Source organism: Carassius auratus, unplaced genomic scaffold (genome assembly GCF_003368295.1).
Source record: "Carassius auratus strain Wakin unplaced genomic scaffold, ASM336829v1 scaf_tig00215835, whole genome shotgun sequence".
Lineage (NCBI taxonomy): Eukaryota > Metazoa > Chordata > Actinopteri > Cypriniformes > Cyprinidae > Carassius > Carassius auratus.
The window spans coordinates 1-18,774 of record NW_020528264.1 but is presented as its reverse complement, the minus strand read 5'-3'; the positions used below and the strand labels follow the sequence as shown (position 1 = coordinate 18,774).

The 18,774-nt window shown below is 37.7% G+C and overlaps 1 pseudogene; it reads left to right on the top strand.

The window, feature by feature from the left end:
- Window positions 1-384: 384 nt before the first annotated feature.
- Window positions 385-17,655, top strand: LOC113095998 (plexin-A2-like; annotated as a pseudogene).
- Window positions 17,656-18,774: the final 1,119 nt, after the last annotated feature.

The following is an 18,774-nucleotide window of genomic DNA, read 5'->3' as shown; positions in this document are numbered from 1 at the left end:
GCAGTATATGCATGTTTCTTCAACTTCAGGCACTTAAATATCCCAGGGGTTGATTGGATTGTGTGTGTGTGAGTAAAACATCATTCATATTTGCAGCTTTGCAACTTTTGGAAAGTATTTTTATATTTGATATACATGTGTGTGTGTGTGTGTGTGTGTGTGTGTGTGTGTGTGTGTGTGTGTGTGTGTAAAACTGTGATCAATAAATAGAGGAAAATGGAAATATTGAAAATGTGTTTTGAAAGAAGTTATTTCCCAAAAGAACACTTATACACAGTGTAGAACCTGCTGAAACATATGGTTTTGTTGCTTTAAAAGCATGGCGTGTCTATGCATCGGCTTCCCGTAGGGTGATCTTGTCAATTCAGCTAATGGAATGTGTGCGCTAAAGCAATCAAGGAACCAAAGCAAAACCTACATTGAGATCAAGAGGAAATCAATGGAGAAAGAGGAAGGGTTGCATACTGATCACTCAGCAGGACTGGAGATGATTTCCAATGCTTAGGTTCCTCACTCTGGAGTCAGGCAAGAAACATTATGCGTTATAATCCAGATCAGGGGGACTGAGTGAAGTTATGTTGCGGTGATATTCATCCATTTAGGCAACTTTCATTTAATACCAAGCTTAAAAATGTAACTTATCATTGTGCATTTCTTCTTTTTCAGGATTGTGTGTGAGATGGATACAGCTCCCACTGACAGTAAACCCGGCCCAGTCCATTTGTGTGTAGGGGAGTGTAAGCCGGAGCTCCAAACGCGCTCTTCTCAACTCTATTCCTTTGTGGTAAGACCTTGAGCTCTTCTGCATCTGAATAATGCAGTGAGGTAGTGGTGAACCTGGCCATTGTTTTGGTTTTATTAAACTGAGCTTTACTTGGTCCATTGAAGAGAACTTATGGGTCACTGTGATGTTATGCCTTTGGACAGGTGAACCTTGCTGAGGTTGCTTTATTCTCAGAAGTGCTTTAAGAGCGAAAATGTCAAATCACAGGAAGTGACTCAAAGCTCAACATACTGCACTTCCAACCATTCAAATAGCTACTCTTTAGGAACAAAGACTTCCTTCTGCACTGATCCATATGGCATCAAGTCCCTAACTTCATTAATCATCCTTTAAAAAATTATATATTTATATATATTTGATTTGCAGATTTGCAGTTAATCTCATAATTTTTAAGAGCAGAATAAAAAAATCATATGGCAAATATTGTCAAAAACTCAGTAAATTCATTAAGAAATTGATTGCATTACACATACTTTACTGAATTTGAGTTTGACAGCATTCAAAATACATTTTAATTTTTTTCTCCCTTTTCAAATTTTTGAAAACTCCTCCTTTCTCAAATAATAACAGTGAACTGTAATAGAACATGTCCTAGACTGTAGACTAAATACAACCTAATACTCTTCATACTTTTTTAGATTGTGTAAGCACATTTGACGCAAACCAGTACTATATCTATAATATATTTACATTTCAGTAGAAATCTCCAGACAGCTATGTAGAAATCCTCTCCGTTAATGTGTTTGGAACCTGTCTCTCCATGCAAATTTAGAGTCATTAAATCCATAAGGTCAATAAATTAACCTTTTTATGGCTCGCATGGCATTTTTATCAGCTAGTTTTCTATTTAGCCCTGTTTAAAGTAGTTTGTGCTCTTTTAGTAGATTCTTAAATGATGTTGAGGATTAGTGGTTAATAGCATTATTTACACGTGTATTTGCCAAGACATTAAAAGAAAAGCGTGTTTATTGAACTAAATGCACTTCTCAAGCACAAAAGACTTGGGCCGTAAAAACTTGCTAAGTTTACAGACTGCCGCTGCGTTTGTCATTATTATTGCTAAAACAGCAGCCCTGCTTCCTCCGGTAAGAAGCGAAGCTCTCATCAGCGTAATAGAACTGGTTCTCAGTTATTAAAATATTGAGTGATTGCGAACACGAAGCACCACCGGGAGCGCACATTGAACATGGAGACAATAAAAGCCATTAAGCGAATCAAAGGAAGGATGGTTGCCATGTTGTCTCGTCGCAGAGGAGCACCTGTGGGAACTCTTGCACACCTGTCTGAAACACCCATCCGCCGGCCTGGGGTTAATAGATAATCAACAGCAGCCTTCACACGCACACTAAGGCAAACAATTATCCATACCACCACAATTAACAGCCTCTGCTAATTAGGGGAGCTGTGTGTGCGCTTCAGTCCCTTCCTGTATGCGTTTATGCATGTTTGTGTGAGCGTGCGGTGTTGTTTTTCTGCACGCCTTTCATATCACAGTCAAATATAAAAGCAGTGTGCTATCTCAAAAGCTCTGCCAAATGTTGTCGGACAACACAGGGTCCCTGAGCGGCCGACCAGTTGTAGAACAATATGAGGCGAGACCAAAATTGGTGTTAATTCATTTTAGTCGATGCACATCTGAAGTCGGTCACAAGCTTTGTTTAGACACAGAGCTGTCTGTTTCGGGGTTTCTCCATCTGCTGTTTTCGGTCCCTGTGTATAATAATGGAAGAGAATTGGGAACTAGAACGTTTATTTAACTCCTTTTAAAAGCCTTTTATTTATCCTCAGACGTGTTTTTCATGAGCGCGCGTTACTTAGACAAGACTGGAAATGGCATTTCTTTTGTAGCGTTCGCTCTTCATTTGTGAGCTGAGCAGAAAGTGTATGAGGTTTAATGAAGGACAGTTGTTATTTACAGACGTAGCTGTCTTTTGTAGAACAGCCATACACATCTAGGCAGCTTCAGGTTCAAAACATGCACGTCTTCAGCTGGTTCAGAATGCTGCGCTGTCATGTCTGTGCTTCTAGACACTTTACGAAATTAATTAGATTAATAAATGTTTAATTATATTTATATTACAGTACGTGCTTGTTTTTTTTCTAAAAGAAATTCATGCTTTTATTCAGAAAGGATGCATTCAGTTGATTATAATGGACAGTATATACATTTTAAAGTGCCCTATTATGGATTTTTGAAAATTACCCTTCATGCATTTACATTTGCATTACGTTTAGTCATTTAGCAGACGCTTTAATCCAAAGTGACTTACAAATGAGGACAATAGAAGCAGTCAAAATCAACAAGAGAGCAATGATAGACAAGTGCTATAACAAGTCTCAGTTAGCTTAATGACGTACAAGTAGCAAGGATTTTTTAAATCATATAATAAATTCAAAAGAAAATGGAAAAAATGATAGAATAGTAAAAGAATAGAGCAAGCTTTAAAAAAAACTGTTAGGAAATAAATAGTGTGTAAGTCTTAAAGGGGCATGTTTTTTGTTTAGTTTTTAAGAATAGAATTAGAATAGAGAGTGCTAGAGTCAAATAATGATGGAACAGATGTGTTTTTAGCCCAATAAAAAAGTGAATGTAAACATCCTCAAAGTCGTACATTTTAAAGTACACCATGTATAAAGTTATTGTCTCGCAAAAAAAAAAAAAAAAAAAAAGAGTCGACTCTGAGTCATTTAAACAAGAGCAAATTATTTTGGAGTCCTTGAGCATGTAATGTAAAAATAAATGCATATTATAAGACAATGAGAGGGTTGAAGTGGATGACCTTGCATGCATGTCAACCTATTGTTGGGGACAGCCAAAACCTAAATATACACCTTTCATAATCCATAATGGCGGGTACTTGCTTGAAGACTTAAAAGATTTTTCAGCACAACAGTTTTTAACGTTGTTAATAAAAATTAATGTTTCTTGTGTCACTGTAGGCTGGAGTAATGATTGCTAAAGTTCATCTTTGCCATCACAGAAATAAATTACATTTTATAATATATACTGAATTGGAAAACTGTCTTTTTAAATTATTACAATATTTCACAATATTAGTAAATATTATTTACTGTATTTTTGATCAAAGTAATGCAGATTTGGTGAGCATAAAAAGTTTTTTTTGTCAAAAAAATTAAAACATTATACCGAAACTAAATTTTTGGTAGAGTATTTAAATAAAAATTAAATAATCGTGATATTTAATACTCAATACTGAGCCACACGGTTGGAACAGAAGATGGAAGAAGATTATTTAACATAAAAAAAAACCTGCTTCTTGAACTTGAAGTGAAGACATTTTTGTCTCCATCGCTTGCTTGTTTCCTACCCATCTTCTCTTTCTGTCTTTGCAGATGCCATCGGTCACAGGATTGTCCCCCAGTCGAGGTCCAGAATCCGGAGGAACTAAAGTGACCATAATGGGGGAAACCTGGGAGCAGGCAGCAGCGTCAGTGTGCTTTTTGGGAACCAGACCTGCGAGTTTTATGAGTAAGAATCAGCCTTATAGAGCTTTTTTAAGAAATGTAGCTTCTCAAAAATAAATCTACACTAAACATATAATACAATAATAATAATTAATAATATAGCTTTATTCATATATATGTTCAGTTAGTGTGAACAGTGCATATTGAAGCTAATGTTAAAAGTCCCATACCTTCATTTACTGTACTCTTCACTTTCTACATGCCTTCTATCAATCAAAGAGAGTTTCTGATTATTTCAACTTCCTTTAAAAACACTTCCTCTAGATTTCCCCCAAGTTTTTAACTCTGTTTGCTCTTCCTCTCTCTAATTTTGCTAGCATACTCTGTATGTAAATATCATACCCCCGTCAGGTGTCTTCCTATATCTCCTCATTTTCCTCTCACTCTCTCTCTCCAGGATCTGTATTTAAAGATGAGGCTGATTGTAGTGCTTTAAGACGTGAGAGAGCGACAACTTTAATGCGATATCAGCTAATTGCAGATTGTTATTTTGCCCTGTGTTCCTGTGGAAGGCGGCGTTGCAAGTGTGTGCGAGGGTGCAATAAGTAATCGCTTAATGCTCTCTAATAGGCTGCAGAGGGAATGACTAATGCTCACTTTGCACAGGTAGCACTTTCAGTGAGAGCTGTAAGAAAAGACTGCAATTGAAAAAGAGCAGAGAGCCGCCCACTAGCGCCATTCATATATAGTGTGTCTGAACAGTATGTCTAGCCATCTGTTATTAAGTTAAAACTTTGTGTCGTGCTTTATCTCTTTCCAGAATCTGATTGGTTTGTGTCTGTTTGCTTTGTCCTCAGACGGACTATGATGGAGATCGTGTGTTACTCTGCCCCTTCTCTGACGGGTGTGGGGCCGGTTCAGATCAGCGTGAGCGTGGATCGTGCCCAGGTCCGAGAGAGCCTGACTTTTGAGTATATAGACGACCCCACCGTTCAACGCATCGAACCGGAATGGAGCATTGCGAGGTAAATGTACATATATGATGCAGTGTTTTAGTATTGGGTTGTGCAGATCAGCTAGTTTGGCCATATAGCTTGCATTGAAATCACTATTAGCAAACACTTTTGACTTTTGAGGCTGTTGATTCTCACACTACTTGAATGGATATCAGACACATTCCTCAAAGTAACTGATCTGATTCACTGAATGGAGTTCAGCAGCTTTGCTCAAGGCCGTAGGTTGTTGTGTTATTCATGAAAATTAAAAAAATGGCTAACTTGCATTCAGATAAATCCTTTCGTCTTTAAAAATAAAAAAATGAACACCATGTCATGGTGATCATGTGGATGGCTTTATGAAAGTAAAGCTTTTATAAGTCACTTCTGAGATCTCAAATAGAACTGTTTCTTGCTGCTGAAGTCTTAAAATACATTTGCACAGTCTGTAGAGTATGTCTCATTTCTGACTGTAACTATTTAATGGACAAAAAAAAGAAAAAAGAATGTGATATCATAATTTTGGTGAACTATCCCTTGGTGTATTTCACTGTACAGAACTGGACTGATTATACAGAGCTTTAACATATTCATATCAAAGTGCTGCACATGATTATATACAGTATTCAAACTGAGACAGAAATAGAATGTGCTGAGAATGGTTATATAAGTGGTGCTGAGTTACAGGTTCATTGCAAGCTGTTAGAGAGCTAGAGAAAAGCAGAAAGAAACGTATTTTCACCTGATCTAACACAAAGATACATAACATATTATCATACCCACCAAAGAAACATTGTATTGTGCAGAGGTTGCTCTTTCATAGCTCTGAAGATGTAAAGGGATAGTTGGGGCGAGTGCGCCATGCTAGGGCATCAGTAGATGGGGTCACAATGCTGTATCTGTTTTACCAGAGCGCTGCACACACTAAACAGAACAGCATACGAGCGGCGCCTGGCTAATGAAGTGCTCAAGAGTAAACAACTGAAACACCTAGAGCTAGAGCTCCTCACCCATTCCACTCCCAGACGCTCGGCTCTTTTGTTGTGCTTTATCAAGCCGTGGACATTCCCAGAATGCTAAGCAGAATCACCGGTGCTCCTGTTCCTTTAGTGTTTTCAAAGATGCATCTAGTATGTTTGATTAGATCAATTGAAGCCAGTTAAAAGCTTCTTTAATCAGGACCTTCTCAAAAGCTTATTATCTTCTAAGCATCACAAAGAAGCAAGTTTTAAGGGCAATGTTTGATTCAAGTGGAGATGAGTTATTTCTGTGTCAAAGTTTTTACGTTCACCCTATTCCCATTCATGCCATCTTGTGTGTTTTTTTTTAGCGGACACACACCTCTGGTGGTGACCGGGACTAATTTGGATGCCATACAGGAGCCGAGGATTCGGATCAAGTACGGCGGGCGGGAATCTGTAAATGTGAGTAGCTTCATTTGTGTTATCGGTGGTTCCTCAATTATCCACTATCACTTTAGAAATGACCTTAGTTACCTGAGCTCAGGGGCTTCTGGGAGAATGGCTCTCTCGTTATGGGCTGATATCTCTCAGGAGCCGACATGATGAAACCAAATCATCTCAGTTCGAGATGCGAGATGTCGGGGATGCACAACCTTAGGAAGTGGGATGCTTTGTATGCAGGTTTGAGTTAATTAGCGGTGACTTTCAGAAGAGAGAGGATCACAGTATCTGTGCGCTACCTTTTTTGGGATGCATTAGACTAATTTCTGTCTTTTCTGTTGACCCACGGAGGTGGGATCCGTCGTGACTCAATGCCTCAGCTCCAGAAATCTCATATGTCTCCTACCCACAAGCCTCTGCGTGACCTCTTTTTCAAGCTGTGTATCTGTAATTTCGACTAAGTACCCTGCTGAATTATTCAGTCTGGCAAAGTGATGCGGATGAGGCATTTAATGTGAGCATTTTACTCTGCTCATACCACCTTTGTTGAACTAGAATTTTTGAGCATTATTTGCAGAATCCAGCATAAAATCAGCTTGATACAATGTGCTATTGGAGAATTGTGGCCAGTTTAAAGAGGGTTGTATTTGTTAATGGGTTTTAAAGGAAGATGAACTGCAGACAGAACGGCTTGGTCAGCATAAAGACATTCCAAAATTAATAAGGCCCAAGGGCTGAGGAGTCAGTACAAATTTAATTTTCTTGCCTCTGCAGGGGGTCCAAGTTTAATTAATGGAATAGGATTGGTCGGTGTGGTCAGACAGAAAGAAAGCCAGTGGCGTCTCATATCTTCTATTGTATTGTATCCTGCTTTGATTCATTTGTATTATTTTGTAAATTTAAAGTATATGTTTGTACACGTGTGTATATATATATGCATTTATAACAAACGCACTTACCCCACCCTAGACCTACAGTAAGTGGGTCACATGATTTACATTTTTGTGTGAACAATTCCTTTAAAGTAAACGAGAGAGGATGGAAAATGCCCATAATGAAACTAAATTAAGAGCCAAAAAGTACAAATGTACAAAAGGTCTCTGCCTGTTTGCATATCTTCAAGCAATATATGTGTATAACTTTTTTCAAGTGTGGAAGTGTTCAGAAAAGCACTAATCACACATTCTCTGCCTTCACCGAGGTGAAGAACTGCTATAGTCGTCCTTTCTCTGTTCCCAATAGCATAACTGCACTTCAGTCCCCAGCTGTACAGATGTACCCATGTGCCGGTAGTTCTCCTGAAAGTCACTTTTAGTAAAAGAGACGCCGACTGCGCAATGAGGAGTGACAGAAGCCCCGCGTTCCTCCACGCTTCACAGAGCCCAGAGCTCTTAAAGGGACTCCTGAAATATGTTGTGTGGGCGCCGTCTGATGTGTCAGGTGCTAGTGCTGTCTCTTTCTTTCTTTCACTTTCTTACTTTTTACAACCGAGTGAAAAAAAAACAGAGGTAGACAGAGAAAGGTTGGCTTTCGCCTTTTAGGCATGATCACCAAAGACTCAACTGGCTTTAATTCCCTGCATTTTTATAACATATTTATTTTTTCATCCCCCGTTTTCCTCTGTATTTTTGGGGAGGGAGATGGGGAACAAAACAGCCGCAGAGTCTGGCAATCAGAGCCGAGCACCTGTCAAGGCAGCCTTCAAACTGTCATTTGCCTCCTCCCCAAATTGCTTCTCTTCCTCCTCTCCTCCCCTCCCGTTACCTGGCGGGGTTCTCAGAAGCCGAACGACCAGCAGACAATTGCCTTTGTGCATCCTGCTGTACCTGTCACCAACCCGCAATTGAGACATTAATCATTTTCCTGATTATAGCTAAAAGATTAGTTTTTTCTACCTTTGTCTTCTCTCGAGGAGGAGAAGAAGAAGAAAAAAACCGCTTGACACCGGGAGAGATTCGGTAATGAAGTCTGGAGATGGATTTCTAAAGCATTGCGCGCCGCTATCTGAGCCGATCACAAAGGCACTTCAGTTTTTTCCTTCTAAAACGAAGCGATCAGACGCTCCCACCAATCAGTGTCAAAGACCTCCCCAGATACCTCGGATAAGAGTGCGCTTGCAAAAAAACCAACATGAAGAACATGAACTATGGATGATAAAAGCATCTTAGCATTTAACAGAGCCAAAGGCGTTTTTCTACAGTCATGCAGATGCTTATAGTTGTTCTACATTCACCCTTATTTCCAGCCGTCTAATTTTTTGCCATTGTATGGTTAAAAGCGCATGTACTTGAAAAACGAAGGGCATAATTCAGAGCTGGTGGGCAGCTCTGCTCCGTCGTTACCATGAAACATTTTATTCTCCTATGTCAGTTTGCAGTTATTTAGTCTAAAGGTATTTGCACACTGTAAAAATCCTTGCACATTTAGTTCAAAAAAATTGTAAATTTTATTTTTATTAAGTGGCTCCAGTATCACTAGCAAAGGATTGGATGGACTTGATATTTCTAGAGACAACTAAATCATCCTGAAGGCTTTTTCACAACTGATTAATTAACACACATCGGACTCAGTGTGCAAGTTTTCAAATTTTTAATTTGTAATATTAATTAAAGGTGCAATAGGTGGTTGTCTTCAGAAACATTCTCTTCACATCCCGATAGCAATCATGAAGTGGTCTAAACGTATTTATATGTATTTATGTATTCTGTTGAAGGTGTAGGACCAAGAAATGTTCGTCCAATCAAAATGCTCAGTCTCAGCATTACACACAATGTTGTGACTTTCGTTCCTGCCAGATGATGTGTGTGACGTGACATACATGTATTGTAGAAATGCTGTCTTTGGTCAACTGATGTGTGTGTTTGTGTGTGTGCATTCAGGGGCCGTGGCTTTGGACGGCGATTGCAGAGAGGGTGGGACACTCACTTTTTAGTGCTATCAGGCTAAAGTTAGCATTTTCCATTTTGTTGTGAAAGCCTGGCAACCCTGTTTCAGCAACTCAAAACCCTAACCCTAACAGCATTGACTACAGAGCCATAGTCCTATTTTTAGCAACCATTTAAAACCTGTCTTTTGTTTTTTTGAAAAAAAACAAAAAAAAAAAACAGTTGAAACATTCAACATATCTTCTTTTGCGTTCCACAAAGGTAAAGAAAGTCATACAGGTTTGGAACAAATGACTGTAACCGATAACAAGATAAATAGGATGTGTAACTGATAACAGAGTTTTCATTTTTGGCTGAACTATCCCTTTGAGACATTAGTACAATTTTCATTGAGTAACTTGAGACAGATTCTAGCCTGGGAGCACCAGCTCTATGCAACTCTTTGTCCTAGAGCAGAAGAGAGATGCTTGGATTCATTAGTTTAGGCGGGTAGACTTTGCTTTGTGCTGAGTCATGTGTCAGTCCATGGAAGAACCTGAATCCAATTATTTCAGAGAGACAGAAAAGGATCCCAATTATTTCCACAGCCAAATACCTGCAGCTACTGCAGCCTGGCCATGGAAGGACAGGAGAGGAACTCAGATATTATTAGTCTGGTGCAGGCCCTGAAGTACAGCAAAAAAAAAAAAAACATTTGGTTTTGACCCACTCAGTATCTGGATTTCCTTCTGCATACAGCAGGTGTTATTTAAAATACAATTAAAACCTGCTAATTAAATCCAGCCATGTGGAAAGCTACATTTTTTCCCCACTGTTGGAAAACTGATAGCTTGATGTGGGCGGAAGTGATGAAACAAACTGGTACAGCAAGACAAAATGTGACAACAGCCAGTGCGTGCATCCAGCCAGTTTGAAACAGATGGCATGCAGAGGCAGCGCTAGGCTCTTCCAGGCCGTGCCAGGTTGGTTGTGGCCACAGCATCTGTCTCTTGACATGGCACTGCCACGAAAGGACAGAGAAACACACATACAGTTCAATCACATTAGACCCTTATATTGTCCTGCTAAGCTGGTGTTTAGAATGGCTTTTTAATTTAATAGCACAAAGGTTGACTAACAGTACACTTACTACAGCAACAATATCCCTGAAGTAGTCTGGTTTAAGTGTCTTGCCCACAGGGGTGGTAGTTCATGGATCAGCGCTTGTGGGGCTCAAACCTGCAACCTTCAATCACTTAATCCTACATCATTTATATATCAATGCTCAATTGTTCTAATCAGAAATACAGCAAAAAAATGTAAATGTTGAGAAATAATATTGCTACTTAAATGAACTTCTTTTTATATATTATAAAATGTGATTTATTCCTGTGACGCAAAGCTGAATTTTCATCATTACTTCAGTCTTTAGAGTCACATGATCCTTTAGAAATATTTCTAACATGCCGATTAACGCTGTGCTTACGAAACTTTTTTATAATGTTTATAATAACAAAGTTGAAAAACAGCTTAATATTTTTGTGGAAACTTTGATACTTTTTGTTTCATAATCCTTTGATTAATAAAAGTTCAACAACATTTATTTGAAATAGAAATATTTTCCTGCCCCCCTACTGAATTAAATTATTAATTTTTTAAAGATGAAAAAATTTTACTGACCAAAAACTTCCAAATATTAATTTTAAAACCTATTACACTCTGAAAAAGATCCAATGTAACAATAACAATGTTGATAAATAAAAAATCCATTAAAATAAATGCACAGATATAAAATGCACATTTTAATGTTTATATCGGAAGTATCTTGTCATTTTTCTGTATTCAGTGACTGATTGAAACTCCTCTAAAAATCAATTTTTCCACAATTTGACTAGATCTGTATTTCCTCCGCACCCTCTCAGTTACATCACATGGGGTGTGTCTGTGGAGTCTGTAATGGGATTACAGGTTTTGATGACAGTGTGACTTTAGAGTTATTGAATCGCATTCATTTTTAACCAGATTCAGCCCCTCTGAGCTACAAGAGAGCTTCTGTTATCATGGAAACACTATGTGTAATGTAAAGTAACTACAGAAGAGATCCACGGTTGCGATGTCAAATGTTGTTCAAATCTACACGCTGTTCAGTCAGCTGCCTGAGAGTTGTAATTTTAGAAGCAACTTTTTTATGTTTGACTTTCTTAGAAAAATGTAGTAGGTTAGTTCTTCTATAGATGCTTGATATTTTGTGCTATTTGGGGATGTTCACAACTGGTATAACCACAAGGTTGCAGGTTCAATCCCTAGTTCGAGTTTTTAAAGAATATTTCATGTAAAATAATCTTTCAGAGGTACAAAATGTTACCGAAATCCTTACAGAGGCTGTGTTTTGCTTGCATTTGTCCGTTATTGTTCTTTTAAGATCTCAGTTCGTTCCAGGAATCTGGCCTCGAGGACAAAAGCGTTTTTTTCGTAATAAACCCCGTAGTGTTTACGTGTTATTGCACCGATTTAGAAAGCAAGTATAAGCCAATACCAGTTAATCACTGACAAGAAAACCATCTCAATTTCAGAATTGACAAATATCACTTATTATACACTCCTCAAGGGCTGAGTGAAGAGGAAGAGCAAAGGAATGAGGAACCAAAAGCTATGGAATGAGATGCACCCTCAATCTTGCGCAAATCAAGTTTGTGTGGTCAAAATGAGTTAGTATCGATTGCGGCTCTGGCTGCGAGGAGGAGGTGTGGTGCTCGCCGGTCCTGCCGTGCTTTGAAGATATTTAGCTCTAATTAAGTTTCTCCCTGAGCGTCGGGGAGAAGAAAGAAATGAGATGAAAACCTCCCGGCACAGTCAGAGTTTCACAGCAATCAATTTTGTTGTTTGAGCGTCAGTGCTGCCCTCTGCTACTCCGAGGGAATGGTTCGGTGCCCGTGCACGTAGACTTGAGTGCATCCATCAAGTGTGACTGCTGATGTTTATGCGGTACAGATCACAGTTGTTGCACACTTGAGGCATGAGAGGGCTGCAGTTTGCATCATTTCAGCTTAACAATGTAATCACATTGGATTCGGGGATACATTGAGCTTTGCTGCTTGTGTTGCAGGTTCCAGTCAAACTCTAGACCATATTTGGTCTTTCTTTTACATGTATATTACAGAAAATTAAACCTCTATTTTTTCCATTGTGTTAATATTTTCATGCTAAAAAACTTTGTTATTATTGTATATATATATATATATAATATATATATATATATATATATATATATATATATATATTATATATATATATATATACTATATATATAGTTTCTCATTAGATTCTCATTATTGTAGGTCAGTATTTCTTAAATCTGATTTTATTTTAAAACAAAATCATAAATTAATGTTAACTGTAAGCAAATACCACTGTGATGTATTTGCAATAGTGTTATTGTTTAGTATCATTGATAAACTATTATATTTTTGTTACTACTTAGAATTTGTTTACATATATATGTATATATATATATTTTTATGTTTGGACTAAAGTTTTAGTAAGTTTGTTTTTTATCTCTCTTTTTATGTGTTTTTGTTTCATATAAAACTATATATGTCTATTGTTTTTATACATTTTTATATCAGTTTTTAGTTATTTTAGCAATTAGTTAAATTAAACTAAAAAGAGAAATGATGCCTTGGCAACTATGAATTTGTGATTTTTATATTTATTTCATGGTCATGTTTTAATGTTTATTTTATATCAAGTAACATTTTCAGTGTATATTAATAACCTTGCTTTGAAATTTTTCTTTTTTTTTTTTTTTTTTTTTTTTTTTTACCCAAAATAAGACGACCCAGGCATGTTCCTGACAGGTTTTGCTGTTTCTGCAGCTCATTTCTATCTTGAAGAACAAAGTCTCATAATAATGTGTGATACGCTGAGTCAATAAGAAGAGTGTAATGTTAATGTTTATTCCCGATTTTTTGAGTTTAAAAGGCACTCTTTCCTTTGTTCTCCAGCTCCGTTGTTGTCTAACAAAAGGAAATACATCACGCAGTCTTTTCAGTTCAATAAAACACTTGAAAACAGATGGTATCAAAGGGATCTTAATGGGAAAGAACTGAAGTGAGATGAAACAATGAATAACAATTACTCTCGAAAAATGCTGATGAAAATGAAGCATATTTCTCTCCGTCGCTTTGTCATTTCCAGGTGTGTAAGGTTCTGAACATCACGACTATGAGCTGTTTGGCCCCCTCGCTGACAGCCGAGTACAGGCCGGGTTTGGATTCAGTCAAGCACGCAGACGAGTTTGGCTTCATCTTCAATAATGTGCAAGCTCTTCTAGTGTACAACAACACTAACTTCATGTACTATCCCAATCCTTACTTTGAGCCTCTCAGCACCAATGGCATACTGGAACAGAAACCTGGCTCGCCTATCATTTTAAAGGTATGTTTATCCTCACGCTTGACCCTTTGACCTTAGAGCTGCAAATCAGACTGTTACTAAACAAGTATATGCAATGTATCCTGAAAGATCTGATATGTATACAGAGATATTTAGTAGTGTAAGCTTTTCAAACGTATCTAAACATCATTCATGTTTGCTGTGTTTGTATTAGGGTAAAAATCTGGTTCCTTCGGCCGCTGGAGGAGTGAAGCTTAATTACACTGTTCTGATAGGAGAGACTCCCTGTTCAGTCACAGTATCTGAATCTCAACTGCTGTGCGAACCACCAAACCTCACCGGCCAGTACAAAATCATGGTAAGACGTATGCAGAAATATGTGTATGTCAAATGTATCACATCCACGTCAAATCTGTCTAGGTTTTCTGTGAAATATTTTTCAACCCAGACCTAAACCATCGTCATAAGTGGCTCAAAAATCTGATTTCAGAAACATGTCTCAGTGTGAACTGCATGTGAACTATCAGTGTGTTTATTATTATTATTATTATTCAGCAAGGACTCATTCGATTGATCAAAAGAGACAGTAAAGACATTTAGAATGTTACAGAAGATTGCTATTTCAAATAAATGCTGTTCTTTTAAACATTCATCAAAGAATCCCAAAATGCATCAGTTTTAACAAAAATATTAAGAAGCACAACTGTTTTTAACACTGATCATTAGAAGAAATTGTTCTTGAGCAGCAAATCATATATTAGAATGTTTTCTGAAGGATCCTGTGACCCAGAAGTCTGAAAATTCAGCTTTGCCATCACAGGAATAAAGTATATTTTAAAATAGTACAAAAAAGCTATTGTAAATTGTAATGATATTTGACAGTATTGCCATTTCTACTGTATTTTATTCAATAAAATCAGCCTTCTTGACTTTTGCCAAAAACCATCCCTAAACATTTGAATGTAGATCATAGCTTTTTTTTTCCTTTCTGCTGTTGTTGTAAAACAAAATAGTCTAATAATCTGATTTAAAAAATGAGTCTGATTTCTGAGAACAATACCTCATGTGTTGTTTTTTACATTCTTGAAAATCCCTTTAGTGCTTGTTTACTAGATCTGAGACCTGTGCTGTTGAGGAGGGCGTTAAATGTTCTGTTTAAACACTCATTATTTACTATTGTTGTACCGCTTGTTGAGACGCAGACCAGACCTTCAGCAATGCCACAGTCTTGTTGCTGTCACCAGGTTCCCTAGAAACAGAAAAGCAATTACCATTAGTGCTGCCCAAAACTCAGCACGCTGTATGTGTATGTGTTTTCTAAGATTTTTGTTGATTCAGAGAGTAAGGTATATTTTTACACTCTGTATCTCTGTGTGTGCATCTTTATGTGTGTGCATTTATTCTGGATTGATTCTCATGTGTATATATATATGTGTGTGTGTGTGTGTGTGTGTGGGTTTGTTCTCTCAGGTGCAGGTCGGTGGTCTGCATGTGTCCCTGGCTCAGTAAACATTCTCTCTGACAGCCTCCTGACTCTTCCTGCCATTGTCAGCATCGCTGCCGGCGGCGGCCCTCCTTCTCATCATCGTCATCCTTGTGCTTATTGCCTACAAGCGTAAATCCCGCGAGAACGACCTCACACTCAAACGACTCCAGATGCAAATGGACAACCTGGAGTCCAGGGTCGCGCTGGAGTGCAAAGAAGTGGGAAAGACACGGACATCACCCTTTCACTATGTAGTGTTATTGATTATTTGTGTTCGTGAAATAATCTCATGTCTCGTTACAAAGCACACAACATGACTGTGTGTGTCCCAATTTACAGTGCATTCAACTCTTTAGTTAGAGAAAATGATTGTGTTTGGGTATTGCAAAACATCAACAGGATGGGTTTATGGATGGCTGAGAGATAAAACCGTTTCTTACAGACAATGCTGTAGAGAGAGCGTCTCTGACCTACGGTTAGCTGGGTCTGAAGAGGATGAGCTCTGTGTTGACTGATTCGGGAGCCGCAAGGAATTTAAGATGCAGAAAGTATTAAAGGGGCAGATCGAGTCCTGCACTTCATGAACGCTTGTGAGAGAGAGAGTTTAAGATGAGAGAAAAGGCACAGAGAGAGACGCTGGGCCGAGATGAAGAGGAGGCCAGGTGAGAGGAGCGATAGAGTGAAGGCAGAAGGAACGTTCCAGAAAAGAGAAATAAGGAACGTGAGGAGAGCGGAAAGAGAGATAGATAAACTCCCTAAGGGAAGAGTGCTGCCCCAGGCTCTGTCAGAATGGACCCAATTAAAGACATCCACCTCCAGTCTCCAGCAACAGGGGACAAGCACTTCAGCAGCCTGCAATTTACTCTCTGTGTTGTGTTTGTGTGAGGTGAAGAAACCCATAAATTAGAGAGAGGCTGAGAGGTTATTTTGGTTTGCTCTCTTCGTCTGCCTCCAACACCCTTCAGGAACTTCATATAAACCTCAAACTGGACAAAACTAAGTCTTCAGAGATGCTGATTAGCAGTTCAGCGGTTCAGCTTTTGTTGTGTTTGGACCTTTAATGTGAACTTAAAAACCCCACATATTTCAAGTAAAAGTTTCTGTTCCAGTTCATAGTATTATATATTTGAAATAATTTAAAATAAGAAATAATATATTTTCCTTTCTAAATTCTTGTTACTACATAATTCTTGTTGATCTCTGAGTTAAATATTACTTGGTAATATTAATGTTATTGTTATTATATGAATTGTGATTTTCATATGATAGTTATTTTAATTAATAATATATATATTTTTTACATATATTTGAATGTGCTTAATGACTTCATGAAAATATATCATCAGCATGTACTAGTACAACAATAAATACTACCATGATGCACTCTGCATTTACAGATTTCAAATTTGATAAGAATGTGCCAATTTTTTCTCTATGCCAAATAAGATGATTATTTGTATCGTTTGTTAAATTGTTTTTCTTCTTGATTTTGTGGCAAAACGTGACCTGGACATTGAACTGTGTATTGAAATTGTTCCTCTCCTTTTTTCTCCTCCCTTTTTTGTTTTTAGCTTTTGCAGAACTGCAGACAGACATTAATGAGTTGACGAGTGATCTGGACCGGGCCGGAATTCCCTATCTGGATTACCGCACATATGCCATGAGAGTGTTATTCCCCGGCATCGAGGACCATCCTGTGCTCAGAGAGCTGGAGGTGGGCTGCAGTCTATGTTGAGAGGATTATTTCATGAACCCCTATCTCTAACAAGTTGTCCTAACAACACATTTTTTGTCAATCATATGCAATCATACTGGATATTTAATATACCATTATATGGAACAGGATTTTAGACCAGTGAGCCTACCCAGCTTGAGCAAATGACCATAAAAATATTTAACCTGGTTAGGACATTTTTCTTGTTGCATGTTCTCTAGTTTGTATTTAAACGATGCATTATTTATATTAGACAGTTGCAGTTGGCTTATTCATTTTTTTTGGTATTTAACAGCAAAGTTGTTGTTGTGTGTTCCAGGTCTCTGGTAATGGGCAGCTGTGCGTTGAAAAAGCTCTGAAGCTGTTTGCCCAGCTGATAAACAACAAGGTGTTTTTGTTGACGTTCATCCGTACGCTGGAAATGCAGCGCTCCTTCTCCATGCGTGACCGTGGCAATGTGGCGTCGCTAATAATGACGGCTCTCCAGGGTCGACTGGAATATGCCACGGATGTGCTCAAACACCTGCTGTCCGACCTCATCGACAAGAACCTGGAGAGCAAGAACCATCCCAAACTGCTTCTCAGGAGGTTTGCTATTCACTTTCATTTAATTTCTCCATTTACTTTGAACGAATACGTCACTAACTGAACTCAAAGTTTTGTTGCGTTATCTTAGCCGGGCATAATAGCTATATTGATTCATGATCCATAACTCTGCAGTCCTCAGTACGGCCCCATTGTCAGTGTCACTTATCATTTGTGCGCTAGGTTCTCATAAAAGATTCATGAGCAACTCAAATCCACTTGTTTTTTCCTCTCTCTCGCTCTTGGATGTCCTTTATGCTTTCCCTCCAAATTTGTATAGGTTTGTATTTGTAAGTCTGTCCGAAGCAAGGACAGTATCTGACTAGAATATGAATATTTATTGTCATTATACAAAAAGTACAATGTAATTACAGTACAGTATGTGCAATCCTATTTCAGTCAAAAACTAAGGTTTAAAACTAATTACTAAAATAAACAAATAAATAGAAGACCAATATGTGTGTGTGTATATGTGTGTGTGTGTATATATGTATATATATATATATATATATATAATTAGTATAATTTTCATAGTTTTTGAAAGAAGTCGTGCTATGTGGAATTTGTTATTTTTATGTTATTTTTACATAAACCTGTATGGATTTTACTAGTTGGGCTTTTGCTGAACATCTTGCCCAACTGAAATGTATGGCTTAACTTTTCTCAAAGTAAGTTAAGTAAGAGTAATTAGTAAAGTAATTTAAATACAAATGTGATGATTTCATTTGGTAATAGTAATTAATTACTTTTTGAAAGTTAATTTATATATATATATATCCGTGTTGCGTGTGTGTGTGTAAAAAAGAATAAATTAAGCACCAATATTTACATATTCATCAAAAGTTGCAGCAGTTTTTGAATACACTACTGTGAATAATGGCAGAGTTCAGATTGAAACCAGATGGAATATTACACAAAAAGAGACATTACATTCAGTGTTCATTTAGTATTGCAACTGTCCTGGGATATGTGCCGGGTTTTTTTTTTTTTAATTTATTTATTTTTTGGCTTTTATTGTCCGCCTGTACGCCGACCTGAGGGTAATAGTTCAAACAGATGATGTCTGGATGGGATGAGTCTTTCAGAAGATTTAGACTAATAATGATTAAACAAAGAGTTGCC